At 34.2% G+C, this 17983-nt stretch overlaps 1 long non-coding RNA gene across 3 annotated transcripts in view; it reads left to right on the forward strand.

Moving 5' to 3' along the window:
• The window catches only part of LOC141560254 (uncharacterized), a 186205-nt gene that overhangs the window by 107647 nt on the left and 60575 nt on the right, over positions 1–17983 (forward strand). The gene's annotated exons all lie outside the window — the stretch shown is intronic.

Below are 17983 nucleotides of genomic sequence, written 5' to 3' on the forward strand. Positions count from 1 at the left end.
GAATGTTTTTTAGCTTCCCCTCACTTGTTTAGAGAGTTGATTGTTTCCTAAAACATGAGCTCCTTGAGGTCATAGGCTATTTTCGTATCCCAGTGACTCCCCAAAACATTACATATAGTGAACCCTTAATAAATGCTTGGTGATGTATATTTTATGAGCTAAAGATAAAACTTGAATTATTGCCTATAAAGAGTTACTAATAAATGGATTGCATAGTGTTCCTTTTATAGTTCGTTTGGTAAAGGAAAAAAATTTTAAATTATTCTTTATGTCTTTATGTCAGCACAAAAATGATCTTTTCCAAGATTTTGAAGAAAGGATGCAATTTTAGCACATACACTCTCTCTCTCTCTCTCTCTCTCTCTCTCTCTCTCTCTCTCTCTCTCTCTCTCTTCTTCTCTCTCTCTCTCTCTCTGTCTTTCTCTCTGTGTGTCTCTCTCTCTGTCTCTCTGTCTCTCTCTCTGTCTCTCTCTCTGTGTCTCTCTGTCTGTCTGTCTGTCTCTGTCTGTCTCTCTGTCTCTCTCTCTGTCTCTGTCTGTCTGTCTCTCTCTCTATATATATATATCTTTATATATTTTGTGTGTGTGTGTGTGTGTGTGTGTGTGTGTGTGTGTGTGTGTGTGTGTGTGTGTATTGCTTAAGAGGTGATGACAGAGGGGCAAAGGTGAGGTGAACTCCATTTAAACTAATTTGGTTTTAATTATCCCATTGAAGGAATTTTAGACTTGGAATCAAAAATCTTGGGCAGAATCCTGAAATTAAACAATTGTTACTTATATAGTGAATAGAGAGCCAGGTCTGAAATCAGGAAAGACTCAACTTTCTGAGTTCAAATCTAGCCTCAGGTACTTACTAGCTGTGTGATTTTGGTTAAGTCACTTAACCCTGTAAATTGGGGATTTTCTTTTATATAGGATCTAAAATTCCATTCCAAATCTCTGAGCAAATTACTTAATTTTCCTGTGTCTCACTTTCTTCACCTATAAAATAAAGGGAGATACATTAGACAATCTAAAGTCTGAAAACATTTTTATTTTTGTTGAAAATATTTGTAACAATATGTGTAACAATATCATGTGCACATTGTTGGAGGTTTCATATTTCAACTAAACAATTATTATCTTTATGAGTAGAAATATTCATGTGTAATTTGTTCTAACCAGTATATTGGATGCTTATGCCTTTTTTTACATGAAGATATTGGAGTGGGTGAGAGGGGGTAGTTTGATATGGCAAACGAAAAAGTTTGTTTTGCTTAAATAACTATGTATCAATATCTAACACATTTTGTTTTTCTTGCTCCTTCACTGGGAGTGGTAGTGGTAGGTAGGAAGATAATACAGATTTGAAAATAAAATAAAATTGAATTTTAAAAGAAAAAATGGAGGTAATAAAAATAAATATATCAATAAAACATTTTAATGTGAAATAAAAATGCTTCATGAGACAACATTTGTCAATATTTAATTGTTTTTAAATTGATAGACATTTTATTTAGTGTTAATTTTATTCCATATTCATAATTATTATTGAACAGGAAGTGGTACTTATGTAGGGTTTAATAACAAAGACAATAACAACTAATATTTACATAACACTTTAAGGTTTGCTAAATATCTAACATATGTTGTATCATCTGGTTTTTATACTAAACCTGTGAGGCAGGTACTATCATTATCGACATTTTATAAATGAAGATTCTAAGGCTGAGAAGGTTCTCACTTGCGTAGGGCTACATATTTAATAAGTTTATATAGTTTTGAACTCCAATTTTCCTGCTTCCAAGTCCAGAATTCTATTCACTGTACTATCTGAACTTTGTTTGGAATCTATTTATTTATTTAGAAATTTATTTTAGATGGGTATCATTGTACATTGGAAAGAACACTAGAATTTGAGAATCTGAGTCTACTTTCCTCTGATATTAGTTAGCTATTTCTTTGGAAATGCATAATATATGGCTTTCATATCACCACCAAGATTTTGAAATTTTCCACTCATGTTTTTGCTCGTAATAATCAGCTTAAATATTCTCATTAGCTTGAAATAACATCATTTTAGTTAGATGTCTTATTATAAATTAAATGAGGCAAACTGATATTAGTTTTCTAGCATCTTTTAGTGGAATAGAAAAACAGGTTGGATGTGACATTCTAGTAACATATTTGATGCTTCAAAAGAAAAAAAAAGATAATAATAGAATATTATGTTTATAAGAAGCAAGGAATATAAAAGTTAGGAATACAAACTCTCAATTGGCAATAGAAGCTCACAGACTCTTTTGTTCTAACCATTAAAGCGCTCTTTCCAGCTTCAATCTTTTTTTTCCCTGTCTTGCTTTAAGTACTTATCATTCTGAAGCTGAGATATTTAAAAGAAAATACAAAAAAAAAAACCCAAAAAAAACAGGGTTTACAAAAACAAGGCCCTTCATAGGAAGTATCCTCTTCTATGGACCAGCTGCTTGTGAATGAACATTATGACTTAGATTCCTAGTTGTCTATTTCTATTAATATACAAATATGCCCAACTTCAACTTTTTAATTATATATTTTAACAAAGTAAAGGGTTTTTTGCATGTCTGTATTTGTGTGAGAGATAGAAAAATGGAAGACAAGTTAAAAAGAAGTTAAAGTCGGAGAAATATGAGTAGAAAGAAAAAGGAGAAGGGAATTAGTGTAAGGAGTAAGGCATTATTTTATGTACAATTGGGGAATGAGAAGAACAACCATTTAAAAAGAATGATGAACATGATTTGTTTCAGAGAGGAGTAATGTTTTGATGGTGAGGTTTATGGCAATGGGAAGCTGGTCATTTTTATCTGATCAAAAACTTTGAGACCACAAACTCTCATACTATCCTCATTCATTGCTGCCAAGTATACACTGTGTTGAATGCCATTTAGTTGGCTGAAAGTATCCATTTATTTGTTTAGAAATGTATCAAAAGAAGAATTTTTCTCAGCTCTATCTCAAACCATTTGCAGTGACTCTCTCTCTCTCTCTCTATCTGTTTCTGTCTCGCTCTGTCTCTCTGCCTCTGTCTCTCTCTGTTTCTGTCTTTGTCTCTCTCTTTGTCTTTATTACCCCCTTCTCTGTTCATTCATACTGAGAGGAAGGAGGGATAAGAGCATTAGGGGCAGCTAGGTAGTGGATAGAGCACCAGCTTTGAATTCAAGAGGACCCGAGTTAAAATCTGGTTTCAGACACTTAACACTTCCTAGCTGTGTGACCCTGGGCAAGTCACTTAACCCCAGCCTCGAAGAAGAAGAAGAAGAAGAAGAAGAAGAAGAAGAAGAAGAAGAAGAAGAAGAAGAAGAAGAAGAAGAAGAAGAAGAAGAAGAAGAAGAAGAAGAAGAAGAAGAAGAAGAAGAAGAAGAAGAAGAAGAAGAAGAAGAAGAAGAGCATTAGGACATGGCACTTGGATTTAGAAAGACTGAAGTTTGCATTGTGCTTTTGACACTTGCCAGCTTTATGACTCTGGGTACACCTCTTGACTTCTATGAGATTCTATTTTATGTATAAAAGAATGGTAACTCCTATAACACATGCTTCAGAGGTTGGCGATAAGGATTAAATGAGATTGTACATGTAGAGTGATTTGCAAATTTAAAACACTTTGCCTCCTTCAGTCTTATCTAAATCTAATAGAACAAGGTTCAATGGGTTCCAAGAATGATAGATAGAGAGCTGATAAGGATGATAATGGCCATCAGGTCCATCTCACTTATTTTGCAGCCAGAAAGACCTAAGTTTGAATATTATTCCAGACTCTTGCTAGCCTCAAACTACATAGTTCATGTTGGCAGGGAGTGCATTGCCAGTGCTTCTCTATGATGATGCCATTGAATAAGCAAGGAAAGGTCACAGAGTCCCTCCCTTCCTTTTGGGACATAGATATTATTGATCTCATTTTAAAAATATTTTCAGAAATGCAATTTCCTTAAATCTCAAGAGAACCCATTTAGTAATTAATAGTCCTTTTTTTTTCTCATTCTCAAGGGTTGTTTTGCAGCTAAAATTCATTTTTCCTTGTTCTGTTTTCCATAGAAATGGAAAGATTACCACACTCTGGGTAATCACCCCTCACTTAAGAACATTATTAATAATCCTTCAACCATCTCTTCTCATGTCTAAACGATATAAATCTTTTTAACCTTTTTTTGTTCTTCCACAGCTCTCATTTTCTAACCCCTTAATTATCTTTGTTACTCTTTTCCAAGTCTTGTTAAGTTGTGGAGTCTGGACACAGTGGGATCTCACCAGAATTGAATAGAATGGGAGGGCTGCCTTGCAAATTCTATAGGGTGTGCTCCTATTTTTACATCCAATATCACTCTGAGAGTGGTAGATAAGATGTAAATGGGTGCCCCAATGCTTGTGGTCTTGAGTAATTTCATATAACTTTTCATAATGATATGGATGTTATTCTCTGATACCTGGCTAGGTTATATCTCAGGTAATTACTTTTGCCTCTCTATAGCATTCTAAATTTCAATTAAATGAATTATTCTTCACATTCCCTGTGAAAGCTATCATTGAGAAAATTGAGCACAATACAATGGCTTTGCATTTTAACTGAGGGGGGAAACTTTTTTTTTTTTTTAATGACCAGTGTGTACAAAATTTAAAGATGACAGAAAAGGCATTTGGATTGGACAGTTTACCTAAACTAGCACTCAGAGCCCACAGAGGATTCCTCCTTTAAGCTTTATGTGACCATATTGCATCCAATTGAGGGAACATTTTATATAAATCCACACAGGGCACATATGCACACATTCATAGATACACATATATGTAATCATGCATACATATATACCCATATATTCTTTGTATGTAGATATGGATGGGTGAGGATGGGTAGATACATAGATATTGTGTGGAGGGAGAGATAGAAAGAGATAAGAGAGAGATGGGAGAGAGAGAGGGAGGGAAGAAGGCAGGGAGCACTATGTACATGATATTGCATTAGGGATTGAGGATATAAAGAATAAAGTGAACTCAGGAGGATCTGAGTTCTAATGTGGCCTCAGACACTTAAATACTTCCTATCTCTGTGATCCTTGGCAAGTCACTGAATTCCAATTGCTTCAAAAAGAAAAGAAAAGAATAAAATAAAATAAAATAAAAATTCTGCTACCTTTATGGTACCCATGTGTAGACAAACAAATATGTAAAAATGATAGCACAATGAAATGTATACTAAGACTTCATGTAGGATGATGCATGAACTGAACTATGAAGGATTCAAGGGTTCTAACAGGCAGAGGTGAGGAGAAAGAACATTTCATACTTGAGAAATATCTTTTCAAAAAGTATAGAGGTTGTAACTAAAAGCATTAATTAGATTCAATATGTATTTATTAAGTGTTTACTAAGTGAGAAGCACTGCCAAGCCTTGGGAATAAACAACTATCCCCAGGGAGTTCACACTCTAATAGAGGAGATAAGTTTAAAAATGACTACAGTGTAAGGAAACATGAAATTGGTACCAAGGAAAGATGAATAATGTTATGGCAACATAGTAGAGGAGATAGAAAAATAGATCCAAAGTGAGAAATAACTGAGTTTAAATAAGGCTTCATTTACTAGTTGCTGAATATATCTATGGACTTTGCTTCTACTTCCTCATCTGAAAAATCCTCCCCACAGTTGTTGTGAGGACAAAATAAGATCTTTGTAAAATGCAAATCTTAAATCACTAGGTATATATGTTACTATTGTTATTTAAATTATATGATATGATTGAGTGGTGTGAGGACACATTAATTGACTTATCACAACCATCATCATCTTCTTCATCTTCCTTCTACTCACCAAAACTTATATTGTGCTTTCAGTTTGCAAATCAAAGAAAGCCTCCTGGAAGCAATAGTACATTTATTGGGTATTGAAAAAATAGAGGAGTTTGAATAGGGAGAAATGGGTCATTGTGAATGTATTCCCTTCCAGTTGAGAGGTAGGTAGTGAGCAAAGATGCAGGCATATGAAAAAGAAAGAAGAGAAAGGGATCCAAGAATAGATGTGCTGTTCCAACATCAAATATATAAAGGAAAGTGGTAGGAGATAAAAATGCGACATTAATTTGGCAAGTGATCATGGGGCGAGGCCAGGTTTATACTTGATTTGGAAGGAAGTAAAAGCCACTGGCTTATTTGGAACAGGATTTTGTGATCAGAATGGTCCATTAGGAAGGTTTATTTTGAACCAATGTGAAAGAAAGGTTAGCAAGGAAAGAGAATGAAGGCAATGAGATAACTATATTAGTTCAGGGAAAAGCTGATATTGTCTGAACTAGAGAAGTCTTCAGTTGGAGTGGGAAAGTAGAGAAATAATTGCTGTAAGGGAAGAAGAATTTCTTCAGTGTGGGAAGTGAAGGAGAAAGGTCTGATAGAATTGAGATAAGGCATCTATATCATGTGCAAGGAAAGCCGGTGCTGGGCACCAAGGAGATAAAGAGAAAACCCAACATTGAGAGAATTCTCTAGGAGTTTACATTAGATATCAATAACAGGGATAAGGCAGGTGCATAATTACTATACAAGAAGGGAAGTGATGGGAGTGAAGGAAGGGCAGACAACATGTTCTGGGAATATCAAAAGAACAGTATGAAGACAAGGAAATGGAAGAATCAGGGGAAGCTGACCAGACAAAATAGCTTCTGTAGTGTATCTTTGGAAGAAGAAAAGCAATTTGATAAGTAGAAGTAAGCAAGGAGAACAAAGAAGTGGGAAGTGAAAAATAGTTTGATCACATCAAATCTGGGAGGTAAAGGTAAGGCTGAGATCTCAAGTTGGAATTCAATTGCAGGGCTTTGAACACATAGAATTATGAAAAAAGAGTATAGTAGGTAGGAGTTCAGGTGTGGCAGATTTTAAATTTCAGGCAGAATAGCTTCTTTTTTGTCTAAGAGGAGGTAATATACTGATATAGATAAAGATATACTGATGCTTTTTGAGGAGGAGGGTGATCTAAGGAGACCCAGGTCTTGAGAACATTATTTAGGCAACTATGGGAGGATAGATTGAAGAGGTGAGATCAGAGCCAGGGGTTCTTAATAGGATTACAATAGTCTAGTTGAGGGTTGTTAAGGGCCTAAAGACAAGGGAAAGTAGCTAAATATAACGTGTGCTATGGCTATAGACTGGGCTTTTGTAAAAATTTAGATGAGGGCAAGTGAAGAAGAATCATAGACAAATTCAAGCTCCTGAGATAATGGCAGAATGTTCAACATAAATGGATAAATTTAAAGATGGAAGGTGTTCAGTTTTGGTTATGTTAAATTGGAGGTGCTTGTAAAACATTCAGTTGAAGATGTCTTTCCTGGAATATGGCTATAGGGGACTAGAGTTTAGGAGACGCACTAAATCTGAATATATAGATATGTAAATCATCTACATGAATGTTAAAATTCAAAAATGAGGAAGAGGAGATAACGCAGAGAGGAAAAGAGACAAAGAAACACAGAAGGAAACCGAGCATTTGAAGAAAAAAAAGACAAAACGTAGGAATGTTATTTGAAGGCACCCATAATAAGAGGACTGAGAATGATAACAAAGCAGCAAAGGGGACTAAGTTGGATGTGTCAAACAGGTAGGCAGTGAACCAGAGTAAGTTGACCAATGAAGAAGATAAGGGGAAATCAAATAGACAGGAGGAAGGTTTAGCTAACAGCTTTGACAGCTACAAAAGGTCAATAATTATGAGAAGCTGAGAATTGTCATCAGATTTACCAACAAAGGAATCATTGCCAAAATCTGAGAGAATAATTTAATAAGACTGTGGGATCAAAAGACTGCCAAATGGGCTTGAGAACTGAGTGGATTGTGAGGAATTTGAGACAAGTCAAAGAGGATGCCTAGATTTTAAGCCAAACTAGATAGTGGCATAAGTAACAGGGGTACAAATGTAGGTTACATGGGTAAATTAATGAGTTTCTTGGGTATGTGAAATGCTTCAAGGAGCAATTAGACAGAGTGATGTCAGTAACTAGAAGTTTTTTAGCAGTTATGGACTGCAGCTATGGAGAAAGAGAATTGAATGTATATCAATGCAAGAGTCTGCATCATGAAAGTAAACTTAGAAAACAAGAATTAAAAAGTATATGGTAAGAAGGCTATTACCAGATTACCAAAATTTAGAACAGGAGGACTTTTAGAGCTCATCTATATAATCCCTTCTATTTATCTATGGCAAGTCAGACCTTAAAAGGTAAAGTGATTTGTCTATAGTCAAACAAGTATTAGCAAAGTGGGTTAGGATTTGAAATTACATCCTTTGACTTCATATTCAGTTCTTTTTTCTATTTTGATGGCTTTCTAGCAAAAATGTAACTAAGATACATTTCCAGAGATCCTAGAACATTTTCCAGATTTCTAATTGCTTATAATTACTTGATTTCTTGGAATTAGCAGCAGAGGAAGCAGATAATAGGTTGTATACAAGATTGAGAGTTAGAGGCAAAATGCATCAGATCAAAGCTACTTTGGGCTTTTTTTTTTTTTTTTTAAACTTATTCCTTTTAGAGAAAACATTTTCTGGAGCAACAGTAAAGTGGAAAGATCAGCTCTTTGGCTTTGGGGTCCTTAATGGCCCATTTTAAATTGTGGTATGCTGCAGGCAAAAAGGGAAATGATGGTTCAAAATAGGTTGTTATTGGCCTCTCAGTGCTTCATGTGGGAAAAGGATGAAGAAGCTAGCTTTCAAATTGATAATAGCATGAAGTCAAGGTAACCTCTATGTAGTAAGTTGCTCTAAGACTGTTACAGGAAATCTTATTTTCTATTTGTTTTTAGAAGACATTTCCCCCCTTTGGATATGGATTATATTTTTTCTATTATTTTCTTTTAAGCAGGAGTACAGGACAGCTAGATGATGCAGTAGATAGAGCACAAGTCCTGAAGTCAAAAGGACCTCAGTTCAAATTTGACTTCAGACATTTGACCTTTATTAGCTCTATGACCCTAAGCAAGTCACCTAATCCTAATTGCTTCTCTCCCCCCAAAAAGGGGTGCAATAGCTATAACTATCCCATTACTTTAAGATCTTTAAATTTTCTAAACTATAGACTCCCAAGTTTTTCTTCTCATTCAACCAATCAAATTGTTTGATAGACCTATTCATTGATTCATGCTCATGGTCTTTATTTGTTGTTGATGCTATAATTAATTAATCAATAATTAATTAAATCAATAAACATTTAAGTGTCTACTATATGCTAGACTGTGCTAAGCATTGGGGATATAAAAAAAGCAAAAGGCAGTTCCTTCAATCAAGAACTCTAAAATTCTAGTCCTATTTTGACTTTTTTATTATATTTTCAGGACCTGATAAATATTTTCTTTTTTTTTCTTAATTTAATCCGAGTAACTGGCATATTTGTTGTCCATATTAAACATTGTCCTGTGAGAGTTGATTAGGTCATGAAAACAGAGAGTCTAAAGAGAAGAGGGTCCAAGAAAAAGCCTTGAGGACCTCTCATAGATATGGATTTCGATATGGATGAAGATCTACTAAAAGGTACAGAGAAGTAGTCAGGAAAAAAAAAAGGATGAGGGCATTTTATTGAGTGAAATAACACAATGTACCACAATGCCAAACCACCCTTAGAAACTCAAAGCATAAATTGATAGGCACTCCTGATGCTTTCTTTTTTCTCTTTCAATTTTTACCCATCAGTGACTTTCTGCCTAAGACTCAATTATTTTTCAAATAGGTAAAATGTGGCATAATTGATGGTTAGAAAACAACTTTTTTTTTCTTTTCTAATTTATTTAATGACTTCCAAAGACAGGCTTAGACCCCTTTCATTGGGGCATCTTTACACCTTTTTTCAGTTCACTGATGCATCAGGCATCATTTTTGATCAAATATCCTCTCACTCACTGTATCAAAATAAAATTATTGTGCAGTAATTTAATGACATAGTTCTTCCCTTTTATGAGCTCTGAAAATATCTCATTAACAGTTTCACAAATTACCACAATAACTTATGCTGACATGCTCGTTTGTTCTCATTTATGAATAAATCTAGTAGATGAGTCTAATGAAATATTACAGGGAATTCCCAGCATCAGCTATGGTTCAGACTGCAATCGGAGCACCTCAAAATGGGAATTATTTGAGCAGAAACACTCCACTACTAAAGTGTGATATTCACTTTCATTAAATGTTCCATTAGAAATGTACTTGTTAACTGACACTTGTTCAGGCTACAATGTGGAAATGTTCTGACATCCCACTCAACAATAGTCCCAGTAATCTTCACCATCTGGCTAAATACTGCAAAGTAGAAAACAATCTTACAGGGTTTAATTTTGCTATATCTTTAGAATGTTATTTTAATGATTTTTTTTCTTCTTTAAATATGATGGGCTGCCCTCTAAGGTTTCTATGGAGAAAAAAAATCTACATAAAAGTAGTATTGGAATTAAGCCAATTCTAATTTCACTGAAATAGTACAAAAAACTGAATGCTTTTCTTGAATCCTCCACGCAGACATCAGACCTAAGGAAAACAAGTAACATTACTTTCCACTTTTATTAAGGAAATTTAATACATTTTTATATATCTATGCTTTATCTCTATATAATAAATATCATACTTATTATTATTAATAAAAAAGATATGGGTTGTGTAGTTGCATAGTGACTAGAAGGCTAGCATAACATAAGAATAATTTAAGTTCAAGTTCTACATCTCATACATAAGGTCTTTGTGACCTTGTTTTCACTGGATTTATCCTTACTAGTTTCCTAGTCTGTGAGTTTCAGAACAATTTTACATCTAATTTGTTGGAGAGAGTGTCTTTTTGATTGACATCATAGATTTGCTCCCTACCTTCCTCTTTAATTGTAATATTAAAAAAAAACATACAATCAAACCAAACATAAGACAAATATTCATTTCAACCCACTGCATTTGTAGCATTTACATTGTATTCAAAAACAAGGGAAAACATACATACCATGTAGTTTAGTAAAAGCAGATAAACAAAACCCCCATAAATGAGCAAAAATAATATTTTTGTTTTCTGTTCTTTTCATAATCCATCCTCTTTATTTTTGTTTTTCCATATAGATCCTTGTGTGTGAATTTGGGGAAGGTATAGAAAAAGGCAACCATGACTTGCCAGAAAATAGTTTGGCTTCCTAATTAGGAAGATCTGTGTTGAAGTCTTATCTCTCACATGCAATAGCTGTAGGATCTTCATCTTTGAAATTCTCAGTGCCTTGAAAAGTAATCAAAAATTATGTTACAAAAGCTTTAAATCAGTATGGAACTTTGCCAAATTATGATTTTCCTATGTCAATGTAATGAGAGTCTCAGAAGATAATTTCTTTCTGTCTCATTTTCTGTGTCTTTGTCTCTTTCTGTCTCTTTTTCTCTGCCTCTCTGCCTCTGTTTCTGCCTTTGTCTCTGTCTCTCTGAATCTCTATTTCTGGCTCTGTCTCTCTCTAGCTATCTGCCTATTTGTCCATATATCTACCAAGCTATCTGTCAGTATGCATGCATGTGTTAACAACAACTAACATTAATAAAGTGCTTAGCATGTGTTAGGCATTATTGCTAAGGGCTTTACAAATATCTGGCACTAAGTTCAGTGCTCTATCCACTATATCCAATTTTACAGAGAAGGAAACTGAAGCAGAGATTAAGGGACATTGTCAAATTTACATAGCGAGTATCTGTCTGAGGCCAAATTTGAACTCAGGTCTTGCTAATTCCAAGTTCAGAACTTTATCCACTGTGCCATTTGTCTACTCTCTGCCCCACCCTTCTCTGTGTCTGTCTCTTTTGCTCTCTGTCTGTGTGAGAAACAAGTATCTGTGAGCATCTCTTTGTGTTTTTCTCTTTCCATCTCTGTTTTCACCTCTCTCTCTCTCTCTCTCTCTCTCTCTCTCTCTCTCTCTCTCTCTCTCTCTCTCTCTCTCTCTCTCTCTCTCTCTCTCTCTCTCTCTCTCTCCAATTCTATCACCCCTTCTTTGTAACTCTTTTGAAATTTCTCTCTGAGTTCTGTTTCTGATTCTCTAGACTTCTTTTATAATATGATACAGTCTTTTTAACCTGGAGGATCATTCTGCTCCTTCTAGTCCCTTTTTCTGATTTGCCAGTTCCTTATTTTCATCCTGAATTTCTCTTTGATGGAATTTTCCCAGAACAGCTTTGTTAACTCCTTCATTCCTCTCTGGGATCTGCTCTTGAATTTCTGGAGTTTCTTTTTCATTTGGCCCCTATGTGGTTACTTTCCCATTCCAACTCCTTTTTCATCTTTCTTTTGGATTTGATCTTCCTGCCTTAGAATATAAACTCCTTGAAGATGGACTGTCTTCCTGCTTTCTTTTATTTGTATTTTCCATGTTGAGCAGAATGCTCAGCATATAATAAATGTTTGATAATATAGTAAATGTTGGCTGGCTGTATTTGACTAAACATACATTCGAAGCTGAGCATTATATTTATGAAAAGCAGAAAGGAGAGTAAATAACATCCCAGGAAGGAGAAACTTGACTGATTAAGTTGTTAGGGTTGGGAATAAGAATGGCAGGTTTGGTGATCATTGTGCAGTGTAAATTGGTTTCAGCATAATATTTGTTTAGAGAGAAAAATTGAAGGTAAGGTAAGATGGGGTGATTATCATGTAGATGGACAATATTGTAGTGAATCTGAATCTAATGCTAAGTAGTTCAGACTTTATGTTGTGGGCATTTGAGTATTATATATAAACCAGTATTTTAGAAAGATTTACTTACAGGTTTATTATTATTATTTTGAACAATAGATCAGCATAGAGAGTCTGACGAAGAATGGGGACCATATCAAAATATAGATATCCATCAATAAATCAATGAAACGCTCATCTGGGTTACTGAAAATAAAAATGGAAAGATATAGATACATATAGAAGGAATTATGAATTATATGGTGGTTATGTGTATATGTGGGAAGAAAGAAGAATTGAGGGTGCATTAAGATTCTGAGCCTGAGTAATGAAGATAATTGGATCCTTGATGTAAATAAAAGACATAAAGGAAATAGATTTTTGTGATAAATTATTTTGGTAAATATGGAACATGTAATTTTTCATTTTCTTATCATAAGTATATCAAACACAACCACATACTTATTGAATTATTAACTAATAGATTTAGAACTTGAATGGGTCACCAATGCCATTAGATCCTCTCATTCTACAATTAAAGAAATTAAAATATAGAGGGGTTATATATCTTGCTTAGGCTAACAGCTATTGTGTCTGGAGTAGAATTTGAACCTTGATCTTCTGGCACCAAGTTCAGTGCTCTATCCACTCCACTATGTTGACATGGTTGTAAACATGAATTTTATTTCTATTTTTTTCTAAGGCAATAACTTGCTTAGGGTCACACAGCTAGGAAGTGTTAACATAACATAAGTGTAACATAAGTGTTAAATGTGTGAGGTCAAATTTGAACTCAGCTCTTCCTGACTTCAGGATAATGCTCTGTCCATTATGCCACCTAGCTGACCCTATTCCCATTAAATTGAAGGTAGTGGGTAGACATGTGGAAATAATTATCAAGCAATTAGTTAGAAAGGATAGAAGATTGGGAAAGAAGCCAAATGTTGACCTGTAAACTTGAGGGCTGATCACAAGGCAAGGGTTAGAACAGGAAAGAGCATAGGTTCAAAGGTATCACTTACTGTATCCTTCTCTGCCTATAGTGGATAAAAGGTGAATGTGGAAGTAGTAAAGAGAGAGGAGGAAAAGAAGAGAAAAGTTGGAGAAGAATTAGCAGAAACTAAAAGACAGATTACATTAATGAAATCATGGTTAACAGGATCCTCATGTGACCATGACAGTATAAAGTTTATTAATATGAAGATTTATTCATATTCATACTGCATATGGTTGGTGTGTTCCATTAATGTTCATACTATTTAGTCGGTGGGAACGTTGAGAAAGAAGGAGTTATATTTTGATAGTGAAGGGAGGATTAAGAAAAGATTGTGTTTCTGGGTTATACAATGAGTAGTACTAATGAAACAATGTATCCTGCAGTTAAATGCATAGTCATTAATGATTTTTTAAAAGTAGGAATTATCATTTGGAAAATAGAAAAAGAAATATATTCCGTTCCTAGTAAACTACGTGAGCTAAAACTAAAACAAATTCTGCAGAGCAAAATGGAGGCCAGTGGACCAGTTTCAATCCTACAGTAAAGAGGAAGGTTAGTAAATATTACATATAAAAATGAAATGTCTGATTTAATTGACTTGTTTACCCATGGCACTTTGAATCACTCTATTCTATAGTAGAAAAAGTAAATATAGAAGATAAGTAGATAGATAAATCGATGGATAGAGGAATAAATACATGATTTTTTTTTTCTAGTTTGCTTTCATTTTGGCTTCATGATCAACAGAGGACATATTATCCCAGAATGAACATTTTTGATATGGTTGTCTACACCATTTCATGAGTGTAAGATAATGTCTATTGATATGATTTAGCTATTTTGTATCTATCATGTGTGTTTTTCCTTGGACAAAATTTATAAGATGAAAAAAGACAGCAGTGAAGAGAATTTTTTAAAAATGGTATAAAGCGAAGAAACAATAATGGTTACTTGTCTCTGGGTTAGTGATTTAACCTGTCATCCTTCTAATCAATTGCCTACAAGTTGCAGAGGAGGTGACGGCTGCCATGGCTATGGAAAGGTTTTTCAATATAATAATTCTCTACATCACTAAAATAAAAGCTCTAGTTTTTATTCCTGGTTATTATGAAATGATACAATTCCATCTAACAGCCACTTATTAAATGTATCATACACGCAAAACCCTATGCTTAGTGATGGGTAGATAAAGAAAAGTGGCCTTTGAACTCAAAAAACATATCCTGCTATGAAGTTGCAATGTATACACAGACATGACCATAATTATATGGATGGTAGCTTGAGGGAGTAGATAGCACTAATAACTAAGAGGATGACATGAGGGTCATAGCAGACCATGGAAAGATTCTAGTAAGAGTGGCAGATCCCCTGAATCTTGGAGAAAGACTTGTGCACTGAAAAATATATATATTCGTAGTTATATATGCACATGCAGTATATTGAAGTGGTATTACATAATGTGATGTATTCATAAAACATATGTATGTACAAAATATCAACTTTTAATTGACTGTAACTATTATTTCATTGTTATCATGAATTCTTAGATCAATACAAACTCCTAGTATTGATCCAGATTGTTAACTTTTCTGCAATGTACATGTTTTGAAGCCAGTTTAGGAAATAAGGGGCTAAGCAGCTTGCCAAAGTTTACATAGCTAGTGTTTATCACAGAAAGGATTTCAATCCAGATACTCCTGACTTAATAAACCACTTTTTTCTCCCTGTCTCTATCCTTTGGTCTATGTTTCTCTCTCTTTTCTGCTCTCTTTGGCTTTCTCTTTGTCTCTGTCTCACTCTTTCTCTCTCTTTGTCTCTGTTTCTTTCTCTTTCTCTGTCTCTATTTCTGTGTTTCTTTCTCTGTTTCTCTTTCTCTGATTCTGTCTTTGTCTCTTTCTTTTCCACCTCTCTGTCTCTTTCTTGCTCTGCCTTACACATACACATACGCATAATATAAAAAGGTAATCAATAGTCATTCTCCTTTTTTCTTCTTTCCTCTTGGGAAATATATTTGTCAAGAAACAAAAAAAATCTGTTTAAGTTAATCAGATTGCTAGGGTTCTATATACTCAATAAAGCTGCTTATGTAATAAATAAAAATATATTCTGAGGGAAAACATCATTTTACTATTAAATATATATGTGCATATATATTTAAACATATGTTTGTATATGTGTATGTACACATATACACACACACATATAGAACATTCTTTACCAACAAATGACTTGTTTTATTTCTTGACCCAATTCAAATGCCACTTTAAAACTCTATGAAATGTTTGCAGCTCACCGTCTGTTTGCCAGCAGAGGTTGCTCTAAGGTTAGCGATTACCTGGAGATTACATGATGCTCAGAATATTAAGCAGCTGCGGCTGAGCTCCATTCGGGTGCAATTCCTCAGAAGAAGGAAAGAAATGGGATAATAGACACTTGAGTGGCTCCTGCACGTGCACTGATCTTGACATCACCAGAAATGATGCTTTTGAAAAAGTTATTACTTGAGCAGAAAGTGATGATGCTCTTAAAATGAAAAGCATTTGTGGCTTTGCCAGTAGCTCAGACTTGCTAATTTAAGCAAATCAGAATGTAGGATTTTCAAGGATATCACTAAGTTTTTATGAAATCTCAGGCCTGATATGCATCAGATTAGCTCAAAGGATTTTTTTTTAATTCCTTGCCAAAAAGAGCAATTAATTTTAGGTTTATTTTCACTAAAGTAATCCCATTATTTAAACAGGTGAGAAGAAAAAGTTGCTTGCAATTTTTAGAAACCTACAATTTATTCCATATTTTTACATGTAAAAATATTTTAAAATATTTCTTTTTAAAACTTTGAGTTGCAGCTACTTTCTTTGTTCCCTCCCCACCCCTCTCTCTACCACTGAGAAGGCAAGTAATTTGATATAGATTATACATGTGTAATAATGCAAAATATTTCCAAAATAATAATGTTGTCAAAGAAAACAGGGTCCCCTAACCACACACACACACACACACACACACACACACACACACACACACACACACATACACATGACCCCTAAAGAAAAATAAAGAAATTTTAAAAAATATGCTTCAATATATATTCAGACATCATCAGTTCTCTTGATATGAATAGCATTTTTCATCATAAGTCCTTCAGAATTTTTTGGGTCATTAAATTGCTAAGAATAGTTAAGCTGATTAACTTGCAATATTGCTATTATTGTGTACATACAAGTGATTTTCTTTGCATCAGTTCATCGAAATCTTTTCAGGTTTTTCTGAGAGCATCTTGCTCATCACTTCTTATATAATGATAGTATTCCGTCATAAATACATAGAAGAATTTGCTCAGACATTTGCCAATTGATGGGTATCCCCTCAATTTCTAATTTTTTGCCCTAGAAAAAATTGCTATAAACATTTTCGTATATTTTGTCCTTCCCCCACATCTTTTGGGATAGAGACCCAATAGTGTTATTGTTAGGTCAAAAGGGGTTTGATATCCCTTGAGGCATAGTTTCAAATTGCTATCCTGAATGGTTAAATAAGTTTATTGCTCCACCAACAGTGAATTAATGCCTCATTTTTCCACATCTCTCCACTATTTGTCATTTCCCTTTTCTGCCCTATTAACCAATCTATCTAATAGGTATGAGATAGTGCCTCAGAATTATTTTAATATGCATTCCTCTAATCAATAATTAGTTAGAATATTTTTTCATATGGAGATAACTTTGCTTCATGTGAAAACTGTTTATATCTTTTGGTCATTTATCAGTTGGGGAATGGATTTTATTTTTATGCATTTGACCTCTTTCTATAAGGTTCTGTATATGTGTTAGTAAGGAAGCCTTTATTTGAGAAATTTGCTTGCAATTTTTTTTTCTACCATTATTTTTACTAACTGTATTTCCCTCCATCCTATTTTCCACTCTCTTTATTATATTCTCTCTCTCCTTTTGCCCTATCTCTCCTGAAATTTTTCCTTCCTGAATACCATATTCCAAGTCCTCCGATCCTTTCATGTAAAAGCTGCTTACTCTTGTGTTATCTTGACTGGCTCCATGATGCTTCCATTGTTTCTTTGTGGCTGATTGCAATATTTATTCCTTAACCTGTGAGCTCTGGAATTTTGTATGACATTCCTGGGAATTTTCATTCTAGAGTCTCTTTCAGAATGTGAACAGTAGATTCTTTCAATTTTTATTTTACTTTCTGGTTTTAGAATATCAGGGCAATTTCCCTGATAATTCCTTGAAATATTATGCCCAGGATTTTTTAAAAATTATGGCATTTAGGTAGTTCAATAATTTAAAAATTATCTCTCCAGTTTCT

This window comes from Sminthopsis crassicaudata, chromosome 3 (assembly GCF_048593235.1).
Source record: "Sminthopsis crassicaudata isolate SCR6 chromosome 3, ASM4859323v1, whole genome shotgun sequence".
NCBI lineage: Eukaryota > Metazoa > Chordata > Mammalia > Dasyuromorphia > Dasyuridae > Sminthopsis > Sminthopsis crassicaudata.